Source organism: Mastomys coucha, unplaced genomic scaffold (genome assembly GCF_008632895.1).
Source record: "Mastomys coucha isolate ucsf_1 unplaced genomic scaffold, UCSF_Mcou_1 pScaffold17, whole genome shotgun sequence".
NCBI lineage: Eukaryota > Metazoa > Chordata > Mammalia > Rodentia > Muridae > Mastomys > Mastomys coucha.
The window spans coordinates 701,990-714,708 of NW_022196899.1; positions in this window are offsets into that span (position 1 = coordinate 701,990).

The window sequence follows — 12,719 nt, forward strand, 5'->3', positions numbered from 1 at the left end:
CTCTCTGTCTCTCTCTATCTCTCTCCCTCTCCCTCTCTCTCTCTCTCTCTCTCTGTCTCTCTGTCTCTCTCTATCTCTCTCCCTCTCTCTCTCTCTATCTCTCTCTCCTCTCTCTCTCTCTCTCTCACTCTGTCTCTCTCTCTCACTCTCTGTCTCTCTCTATCTCTCTCCCTCTCTCTCTCTGTCTCTCTCTATCTTTCTCCCTCTCTCTCTCTCTCTATCTCTCTCTCTCTCCCTCTCTCTCTCTCTCTCTCTCTCTCTCTCTGTATCTCTGTCTCTCTCTTCAACAACTTGCATATTCAGTGAATCCCAGATGCATTGTTGCTGTACAAAGATGAATAAAGGACAGAATAAGAAGGACAGAAGTTCTAGATTCTTGAACATGTTTTACCACATTTAAGGAATGAATTTCATGGAGGTGTCATGGCTCCCTCATATATGGTAGGTGTACAAAGGATACTGTGGAAATTTTTAAGGATAGATCTTTAAGAAGACAGATTTACCACAATCCTTTATTCTACAATGAAGCCTTTAGATGATGAAGTCAGGCTGTTATAAATCAGCCTGAGTACTTGCAATGGTTAGTTTTTTGTCCACTTCTCAGAAACTTGGCCCATGTGGAAAGAACAGCAAGTAAGAATATGCTCTCATCAGACTGGCTTGTAGGCATTTCTTGATTAATGATCGATGTGGCAGGACCAAGCCCAGAAAGGGTAGTGCCACCACTGGACAGGTGGTCCTGGGTTGTATAAAAAAGGAAACTGAGCAAATCAGTAGTCAATGTTCTTTTATGATCTCACCTTCAGTTTCTACCCTTATTTCCTTTAATGATGAACTACAAAGTGTAAGACATAATAGATGCTTTCCTTCCAAAGTTTGCTCTCAGTTATGGTGCTTAATTACAGTAGTTGAAAGCAAGTTACATCAGGCAGATAACCATGTAAATGAAGCATTTTATTATTTTATCCCATTTAACTGTTCATCTCCATGTTTTATCAATCATGGTAACATATATCTTAGAGTAATAAACATACACAGAAGAAAGGTTTTTATTCAGGCCCCAGATTAGCAGGTTATAGTTCAAGGACTAACTGACCTCTTTTCTTTGAGGATGGGAAGAGCCAACACAACATTTCTTCAGAGTGAGGTTGTATAAAATTCTTACTCTCATTTCTGAGAAACAAAAACAAGACATAGAAAGAGTAAACACTCAAGAGACTATGATATTAAAATCCCCATCAAGAATATGGGTACAATAACTTGATCACCACTGGGATCCAGTCATTAAATTGTCAACTCTCCCAAACAGGCACTTGTCTGGACTAGCATAGGTCTAAAATATTAACACAAAAATCTTCACAATCATTCCAGACTCAAGTCAGAGCACTAGAGGTTATTATATTTATGCATAAGTAGGTAAACATTAGTAGAAGTCATTATTATCAAGTTATGAGGTAGTTTCCAATGGGTTAAGATTTCTCTCAAAGTTGGAAAATAATATTGTTGACAGTATGACATGAATTTGTCCAACTTTGTCAGTATGGGTGTCACGCATTTTGACCTACAAAGAGTTCAGAAACTCCAGAAAGTGATGTAAATTGTCCAAAGAGACCAAAAATATGAATATTATAAAATAGCAAACAGTATGATTTCAAATAAAAGAATTAATATGGAAATGTGTAATGCAATACTGTCAAAAGATTAATAATTAAAATATCTAACATTGAAGAGAAAAATATAATTAGCTTAGAAACCACATAGCATCTAACTCCAAAGTTAGAAACTATAGCTCCACAGGTAGATAGAAATAGCTGATAACGTAGGGGATTAACATCTACTGTTTCCAGGCCTGTGTGGCCTAAGGTAGGGTGCTTATTAATGAATGATGTGTGAAATGCTGACAGTATTGCAATGATTTGGTGCAATGGAGAGAAAATAACTCTTATGAAATTTTTTTCCTATCAGATTAGCACAAGCAAACTGCTCTTATCTTTAAAAAATAATCATTGAAAATATGTTTTAGTTTTTAAACTACTTCCATCCACAAAAGTTTGTCTTGTATATTTTAATATTTATATTTATAGAAAATTTAATTCTTTATATATACATAATAAAATGACCAAGGTAACTCTACTCTATCCACCTCCATTTGCCCCTGGCCCTACTTAGCTAATAAACAACTTGTCCACATCTACAATATACTTTCCATATAAACTATGTTAGCCAGGACCAATCAGATCCTTGCTGAAAGAGACACGCCAATCCCTACAAAGGACATGACCACTACTGCCCCTTTTTCATGCTTGTGTTTTTATGCTTAAAATAGCTTGTGAGCCACCAGCGGAGGGTTCTGGTTTCAGCTTCTGAGTTTGTCCATGTCCCTAATGGATTAGCCTTAGAAATCTACCTTAAATAAACTGTTCCTGTATGACTTGTTCTACAGGGTCCTCATCATTTGCACCAACCCAGACACAGCAATATATAGTATCTTCCTATTTTAAATAGCTTTTGAAACTTAATCTAAATTCATCTGAAATATGATGACTTAATTCCTCACTTTAATGATAAGGAAAATTCGTAAGTACAATATTTTTAAAAATTCCTTAAAAAGTATTTTAGCCTATATGCATTAATTTATCAATATGTAGACATGTGTACATTAATGCATGTTTTTCTCTCTTTCTGTCTCTCTATCTGTCTGTCTGTCTGTCTCTGTCTCTCTCTGTCTCTGTCTCTCTGTCTCTCTGTCTGTCTGTCTGTCTGTCTGTCTGTCTGTCTGTCTCTCTCTCTCTCTCTCTCTCTCTCTCGTGTGTGTGTGTGTGTGTGTGTGTGTGTGTGTAGATCTGAGGACAACTTGAAGAAGTTAGATAAGTTAGTAATTTCCTTCCCACTTGTGGACTCTGGGGACTGAATAGGAATTGTCTGGCGAGGCAGCAGGTATCTTTACCTGCTGTTCCATTTTGCTAGACCTTTTCCCTATATACATTTCACATTTGGAACTCTGCCAGTCTCTTAGAGAGAAGAAACCTTGTCAACAGCATTGATGACTACACTACCTATTTAAAAAATCAAAACATTTATATTTATGATTTAATACAGAAAAACATGCTGAAATGATAGCATTGACATTTTCTCAAATCATCCACAGCCTGTGAGTAATTTTATGACTTCATCTAAAACTTCATCATACAGCAAGGGCCATATGAGACTAACCTGCTTATCAATGGAGGCATGACTGAGAAAGTTTGGAAGAAATTTTTCTTTCTAGTCATGATTTACCTGCTTGTTAAAATCATTCTTGTAAAGAATTGCTTCCAAATCCTGTTTTTGTTTGAAATCATTTCACTATTATATACTGTATATGACCAAAAAATTTCTTGGCAAAGTCCATTATTAAATTTCTTTATGAACAAATATCACTAATGATTTGTCCTAAAAAATAATTATTTCATATAAGTCACAAAGTCTAGTTTTCATCCCTCCTTAAAAAATAGAAAGACCAAATTCAAGAAGCATTCCAAACTCATGAATATAATCAAATTAAACTGTTTATAGATGGAAACAGTATAAACATGAAGCATGAGGTTCCTGATAGTGGAGTTGGAGAAGGGACTGAAAGAGCTGAGGAAGTTTAGAGCTCCATAGAAGGAGCAACAGTGTCAACAGGCCAGACCACCCCCCCCAGAGCTCTCAGGAACTGGACCACCAATCAAAGAATACACATGGAGGGACCCATAGTGCTGGCTGCATATGTGGCAGAGGGTGGCCTTGTTGGATGGACATCAGTGGGAGGAGAGGCCCTGGGGCCTGAGGGTATTTAATGCCACAGTGTAGGGAAATAACAGGGTGGGAAGAAAGGAGTGGGTAAATGGGTGAGCAGTGAATAGAGGCAGGGGGGAGGAGTATGGGATAGGGGGTTTCTGAAGCAGAGACCTAGAAATAAATAAAATAAAAGACATGTAAATAAAGAAAATATCCAATTAAAAAATTTACCTCATGATCCCCATTACAGGATATTAATTTTAAATGTTATGGTCGTGAAGATAGCTCTCAAATTGTACCATTGTAAATAATATTTTATTATGAATGTGTGACCCTTATTCAGAATATCCACAATCAAATCCACAATCAAATTTCTCAGAGAAATATATGCATAATCTTGGCTAAAAGATTTTCCATATGATACAAAATCCTTTACTAAGTATTCCTAGAAGACAGACTTTTGAGTGTATGGAAGGTGTCCTATTCAGGGTTTCCATTATTATGAAGAGAAACCATGACCAAAGCAGTGCTGTGAAGTACAATATTTAATTGGGGCTGGCTTGCTGGTTCTGAGGTTCAGTCTATTTGCATCCTGGCAGGAAGCATTGCAGCACTCAGGAAGGCATGGTGCTGAAGGAGATGTGAGTTCTGTATCTTGTTCTGAAAGCAATCAGGAGAAGACTGTCTTCCAGGCAGCTAGGAGCAAATTCTCTCAAAGCTCATCCCAACAGTGACATATTTCCTCCAACAAGGCCACAGCTCCTAATTTTGCCACTCCCTGTGCCAAGTTTATTCAAACCACTGCAGAAGGTATTTCTGTTGAATTTCATCTTTTACTTATTTACAGACAAAGGAACAAATGAATTCTGATAAAATTGAGAATTCTATTGGACTGTAGAAGTATCGATGTAGTAAAAAATTCACTATTCTACAGTACCTTAGTTTATTACTGCAAGATTAATTTTCATTTCCCATTAAGTTTTCAGTTTTGGAGAGTCAAGGTGTCACCGTTTGCTCAGGGCTCATTTTACTCACTTGCAGTCCAGACTGTTCAATCCCATTGCTTCTTTCTGCTTAGTCTTTTTAGTTCAACTGCATCTGTGAATTGATATTCTCAATTTTGTGAGAAATAAAACTCCTCTCATAGCAGCAGTGAAAACTTGAGGCTTCATTTATGAAATTCTTAAAGAGCCAGGTTAAATTTCAGCAACATTTTGTACTGTTTTATTGTCTTGTACCTCTTGATAAAATTTCTTAATGCTTTTTTTATTAGGAAGAGCAATACATACACAGCAAGTACATAAGTGTCCACATGATGAAGGAATGGAAAGATCCATGAGGAGGGCAACTAAAAAGAGCAGAGGTCTTGGGAATCTCAGCTTACTCAGTCATAATCACTATGTTGATTGAATTGTCATGATGAATTAAAATAATCACCGACATACAAGTGAAAACTTTCAATCAAATGTTAGTAAGTTAGCAAGTTATTTACAAAAATTCTCCTACCCTGTCATTAATTTCATAGATAATTTTCCATGATGAAAGACAGAATCTAACAGCTCTCTGGAACATGTACACAAATATGAAGTGTGAAGCCTAAAATTATGCCTGTCAATCAGGCATTTGTTCAGAATTTTAATATTTGTTAACCAAATGTTGTCATCTAACTTCTTGTTATACTTTGAATAATACTTGAATAATTACTTAAGCAATATAAGAGACTAAATATAAAGATAAACCCCCAAATAGCATACATAATTGACATCTGCTCTAAAAAAAAAATTGTAAAACTATTCTGCCAGTGTATGAGCATTCTGGGCGTCCTTACACAAATCAAAAGTATTAGCTTTCAGGACACAGCAGCAGTAGTCTAATTTCTTTTGCTTAAAAAAAAAAAACCAAACAAACAAAAAAAAACCAAACTCTGTATATCTCAGTGTACTGAGAACTTTGGGCAACTATAACTCAATTATTAGTATTTATGCCCTATCTAAATACATTTGAGACAACTATAACAGGCTCCTGTCAGCAAGCACTTCTTGGCATCCACCATAGTGTCTGGGATTGGTGACCGTATATGAGAAGGATCCCCAGGTGGGGCAGTCCCTAGATAGTCATTTCTCCTATCTCTGCTCTACACTTTGTCTTTGTATACCCTTCCATGGGTATTTTGACTTCTATCTTTGCAATTTGTATCCCTTTGATCTCCTTTTTGTTGTCTAATTGAGCTGGCTATGACTTCAAGTACTGTATTGAAGTACTTGAATCCTCCTTGTCTAGTCCCTGATTTTGGGGGATTGCTTCATGTTTCTCTCCACTTAGTTTGATGTTGGCTACTGCTTTGCTGTATATTGATTTTACTATGTTTAGGCATAGGACTTAATTCCTGATCTTTCCAAGACTTTTATGATGAAGGGGATGTTGTATTTTGTCAAATGCTATCTCAGCATCTAATGAAATGATCATGTGCTTTTTTTCTTTGAGTTTGTTTATATAGTGGATTATTTTGATGGATTTCTATATGTTGAACCATCCCTGCATCCCTGGGATGAAGCTTACTTGATCATGATGGATGATCATTTTGATGCGTTCTTGGATTTGGTTTGCAAGAATTTTATTGAGTATTTTTGCTTAGATATTGATAAGGGAAATTGGTCTGAAGTTGTCTTTCTTTGTAGGGTCTTTGTGTGGTTTAAATATCAGAGTAATTGTAGATGCTTGCAGCCAACTTTTGGACTGAGCACAGGGTCCCCAATGTAGGAGCTAGAGAACGAACCCAAGGAGCTGAAGGGGTTTCCATTCCTATAGGAGGAATAACAATATGAACTAACCAGTACCCCCAGGACTCCCAGGGACTAAACCACCAACTGAAGTGTACACATGGTAGGACTCATGGCTCCAGCTGCATATGGAGCACAAGATGGGTTAGTCAGTCATCAATGGGAGGAGAGACCCTTGGTCCTGTGAAAGCTCTATATCCTAGTATAGGGGAATGCCAGAGCCGGGAAGCTGGAGTTGGTCGGTTGTTGAGCAGGAGGAGATAGCAGGGGATAGGGAATTTTCGGAGGGGAAACCAGGAAAGTGGATAACACTTGAAATGTAAATAAAGAAAATATCTAATTTTAAAAAAAATGAGTGCATTAGAACTGGCTTCATAGTCAATGAGCCATACCTCCAGGTAAAACAGTAAGTATAGGCTGGTGAGATCTCACTTTCAGTTGTCAACTTGACATCATCTTGAACTGCAGGGGAAAAGAGTTTCATTGAGGAATTGTTTACATCAGCTCGATATGTATCCATATCTCTAGGAAATTGTTCTGATTACAATTGATATGGGAAGACCAATCCCATAATGGATAGCAACATTGCCTAGGTTTGTATCCTGGACTAGATAAGAGTAGAGAAAGTAAACTGAATAGTAAATGCTTGTGAATTCTCTGCTTTTGGTGGTTGATAGGATATGATTAGCTGTTTTAGCTCCTGCTAACCTGACTTTCTTGCTGCAATGAACTGTTAGCTAAAATTGTTAGCTAAATTTGGAATTGTTAGCTAAAATAAACTGTTTTCGCTAATAAATAAATAAATAAATAAATAAATTGAACCAAGACGCACAGTAAATAAGCAATTTAAAGTGAGAAAGTATACTTTTGTACATGTTAATATGATAAATGGGTTTTATAGAAATCAAATTTGCCTCATGAAGTCAGTGAATTTGAGTGAATACAGGGACTAGAACATTATGGTACATATCTGTAACCATGGATATAAACTACTTGCTAACCATCAGTATAGTTTTTATATTTCCAATGTTAGGGACTAAACCATATTCTGTGAACATGCTAGGCAAATTATCTACCCAGACTTCTGTATATTAAGACTACACTTCTTTAAATTCAGCTGATTCTCATTCTTCTTATATATACATTAACTTTATCTTAGTTAACTTGGAGATATTTGGGGGGATTTCAATCTTTAAAATACTAATTGCTTTAACACAGAAGCACATTATGCAGATATTCAAAACAGTCTTCTTTCATTTTGTATTTACTTTATGAAAATTTTTCTGATTTTAATTTTTAAATGTTTCTGATAAAAGCAAAGACACCTATATACCCATTAGACTCTGCTTGTACTGCGCAGAAGCTCATCAACATTGCAGTTTTCCACAAAGAGGTGTCATCCACAAGGATGGCATTTGGGAGCAACCACAGGGAGAGCTGTCACCCAGTAAGAACAGTGTGTTTACCTTGAACCCCTCCTGGGGACTTTTCTGATGCTGGTCTCCAGGCATCACTCCTTAGAAGCATGCCACAGTGTTTCCTTAATTCATGACAGATTCACATATAAGACAATTGTGAATTTTTGAACAGTAAACTCTATTAGTAAAATGGCTCAACAGGAGTCTATGTTCTCAGGAAACACCAAAAGCTTCTATCGAGACTTTTCTTATGAATATTCTTGGAGTGTGTCTTAGTTAGGCTTTTAGTGCTGTGAACAGATACCATGACCAAGGAAACTTTTATAAGCATGACACTTAAGGTCCAGTATCATTAAGGATGGCAGCATCCAGGTAGGCTTGATGCATGAGGAACTGAGAGCTCTACATTTTCATCTGAAAGCTGCTACAGAAAGTCTGGTTTCCACGGAAGTAGCATGAGGAAATTCATGCCAATGATAACATACTTCTTACAATAAGGCCATACCTAATAATAGTACCACTCCATGGGTCAACCATATTCTTTTTTTTTCTAAGAGTTTTCTTTTCTCTTGCTTCTTTATCAGCTCTGTCATTAGAAATTTTAATTTTATACTTACACCATGAGACTACCATTACAGCGCTATTAATCACTGACTTAAACAAAATGTACTTCATAGCTATTAACATAAATTCCTGCAAGTAATGCAATGGACTTGACAGTAAATTGAAACATATATAATAAATAAAAATAATATAATATTTTATTTGTGCTACACTATTTTACTTGATCAAATTCAAATCCAAAGTCTTTACTTGGTAGGTTCTGAATCCATATTTACGTGGGATTGATAAGTGAAGGATACAATCCCATAAAGGCAACAAAAGAAAGAAATGATGAAGGAGGAACCTATAGCATTTACACAGAAATGATGAAGGAGGAACCTATAGCATTTACACAGAGATTGACATTGACCATTGAGTTTTATCCTTAAAGGGCTCAGCATAACAACAACAAAAAAAAGTAGTTGCTAGAGGAGAAAGTTGGCTGAGAATTTCAGTAAATTCTATATTCTAAGCATAGAGTTTTCACTACAAAGTTGTCAAACTGGTGGCCTGGTTAAAATAAAACCCTGCTTAGAATAAAATGTTGGGGTTTAAGGATCAAGTCCACTGTCATTAATTACTCCATTTCACTAAGAATAAAGACAAAGTAGGCTTACTGTGCCAAGTAATGGAAAATAATTTAATTCATTGCTAGGTTGAAAAATCTCAATACCAAAAAAGAATAGACACTCTACCTTGTATATTCATGTGTAATATAAGATTTATAACTAGGCATATTTCCTAATAAGACTGACCCATGTTTCTTACCTGCACATTTTGTCATTTTGATCACAATATGAGAATGAGACAATAAGTGAATGAAGAAAGGGAAGTAACAATGATGGGATGATAGTCACATACACAGAAATTTTAGGATCAGGTTGGCTGTGATTGCTCCGAAGGAAAGTACTAACTTCTGAAAAACAGCTGAAAATCATCAGCACTTTAATTTGAATTTCACAAAGGAGAAGAGGTAGATACATTTATAAGCAATCAGTCTCTGGCCATAAATATCTAGTTCTTGCATGCAAAATTATTTGTAAATACTCATATTTAGGCCAGAGAAAAATTGGTCCTTGACTTGGTGGTGCTATGGCAATAGTGTCCATAGGTTTGAGTTCTTACCTAATGGATTCCTTGGCTTCCTACATTCATGTGTTCAAAATTATTATTCAAGAGGTATTTAGTATTATTAAAGATTAAATGGCACAGTTTAATTTAAGAACCCATAGAAATTAGTAGGCTAAGTCTCTCAAAGACCCGATATAAATTAAGAAAAGCAAAGATCTTAATTTAGAGGTTTTAAATATGCTAAGATTTTTACATAAACCAGGTAAAATTTAGGTTAAACCTTAGGAAATTTCAGACAAGATATGAGAGCAACCCAAAACAATTTAAACAAATATCCTAAATCTTAAAAGTAAAATATCAAAAAAAAAACCCAAAAAACAAAAAAATAAAAAACTGTACATGAGCTCAATAGTTTTTAAATTTGAAAAAAAGTAAACAGGCTTAAAAATATATAAATTTAAATACTAGAATATGTGACTAGAGAGATGGCTCAGTGATTGGGAGCCCTCGTTGCTTTTGAGGATGATCACAATTCTGTTTCCAACACCCAAAGAAGGACACTTATAAACACTAGGAACTCTAGCCCCAGGGGTCTAACACCCTCTTTTGGCATTTACAAGTATATTAATTCATATGCTATATGCTTACACAGACACATAAATAAAAATTTTAAATACAAAATATATAAAAAAGAAAAACCCAGGCTCCAACTCAGAGACTTAGGTGAAATCTCCATTTTCTCTCCTGTGACCTTCTAAGGTGGGACCAGCCAGGAGGCACAGGCCTCAGAAGTGGCAGGGCAGCTGGCACAGGATCCTTTCTACCTCCCTCTTCACCTAGGAGGAGGTACAGCAGATCCACAGCACTCTCTGCCCCTTCCGTGCAAGTGGAGATCCTGTCTCCAGGGTTGGTTCTGACCCCAGGATTCAGGAGGGAACACTGATCCACACACAGCCCTCTGCACACAGGTCTTACCTGAGGAAAGTTGATATCTTAGAAGTGCTGACACAGGCTTATAGACACACAGGAGGAACAAGCTCCAGTCAGAGACAGCAAGAACATCTAACACCAGAGATTAATAGATGGCGAAAGGCAAACGCAAGTATCTTACCAACAGAAACTAAGACTACTTAGCTTCATCAGAACCTAGTACTCCCACCAGAGCAAGTGCTGGATATCCCAAAACACCAGAAAAGCAAGATTTAGATCTAAAATCATATCTCACAATGGTAATAGAGAAGTTTAAGATGAGTATAAATAACTCTCTTAAAGAAATACAGAAGAACACAGGTGAACACATTTAAGCCCTTAAGGAAGAAACACAAAAATCACATAAAGAATTGTAGGAAAGCACAACCAAACAGGTGAAGGAACTGAACAAAACCATCCAGGACCTAAAAATGGAAGTAGAAACAGTTAAGAAATCACAAAGAGAGACAACTCTGGAGATAGAAATCCTAGGAAAGAAGTCAGGAACCATAGCTGCAAGCATCACAAACAGAATACAAAAGATAGAAGAGAGAATCTCAGGTGTAGAAGATACCATAGAAAATATTGGCACAACAGTCAAAAACAAAACAAAACAAAAACAAACAAACAAAAAAACCAAAAAACAAACCACAAAATGCCAAAAGTTCCTAACCCAAAACATCCAGGAAATCCAGGACACAATGAGAAGACCAAACCTAAAGATAATAGGTATAGAAGAGAGTGAAGACCTCCTACTTAAAGGGCCAGTAAGTATCTTCAACAAAATTATAGAAGAAAACTTCCCTAACCTAAAGAAAGAGATGCCCATGAACATACAAGAAGCCTATAGAACCCCAAATAGACTGGACCAGAAAAGAAATTCCTCCCACCACATAATAGTCAAAACACCAAATGCACAAAACAAAACAAAACAAAAAAAGAATACTAAAAGCAGTAAGGGAAAAAGGTCAAGTAACATATAAAGGCAGGCCTATCAGTATTACACCAGACTTCTCGCCAGAGACTATGAAAGCCAGAAGATCCTGCGTTGATGTCATACAGACCCTAAGAGAACACAAATGCCAGCCCAGGCTACTATACCAAGCAAAACTCTCAATTACCATAGATGGAGAAACCAAAGTATTCCATGACAAAACCAAATTTACACAGTATATTTCCACAAATCCAGCCCTTCAAGGGGTAATAAATGGAAAATTTCACCACAAGGAGGGAACTACATCCTAGAAAAAGTAAAAAAGTAATTTTCGAAAAAAAATTAAAAGAAGATGACCACATAAACAGATTTTCAACTCTAACAACAAAAATAACAGGAAACAATAATTACCTTTCCTTAATATCTATTAATATTAATGAACTCAATTCCCCAATAAAAAGACATAGACTATCAGACTGGGTACGTAAACAGGACTGAATATTTTGTTGCATACTGGAAACCCACCTCAGTGTCAAAGACAGAAACTAGCTCAGAATAAAAGGCTGGAAAATAATCCTCCAAGCCAATGGTCCCAAAAGCTGGAGTAGCCATTCTAATACTGAATATAATCTACTTTCACCCTAAAGTGATCAAAAAAGATGAGGAGGGACACTTCATATTCATCAAATGTATGATCTTCCAAGAGGAACTTTCAATTCTGAACCTTTATGCAAGGGCATCTACATTCATACAAGTAACTTTATTCAAGCTCAAAGCACACATTGCAACATGCACAATAATACTGGGAGACTTCAACACCCCACTCTCTGCAATGGATAGATCATGGAAACAGAAACTAAACAAAGACACAGTGAGACTAACAGAAGTTGTGAAACAGAAGGATTTAACAGATATTTAGAGAACTTTTTATCCTAAAACAAAAGAATATACCTTCTTCTCAGCACCTCATGGTACCTTCTCCAAAACTGACCACATAATTGGTCACAGATCAGGTCTCAACAGATACAAGAAGACTGAAGTAATTTCTTATATCCTATCAGATCACCATGAACTAAGGCTGTTCCTCAATAACAACATAAACAGTGGAATGCTCACATTCCATAAGTGGAAGCTCAACAACACTCTACTCTATGATAACTTGGTCAAGGAAGAAATAAAGAA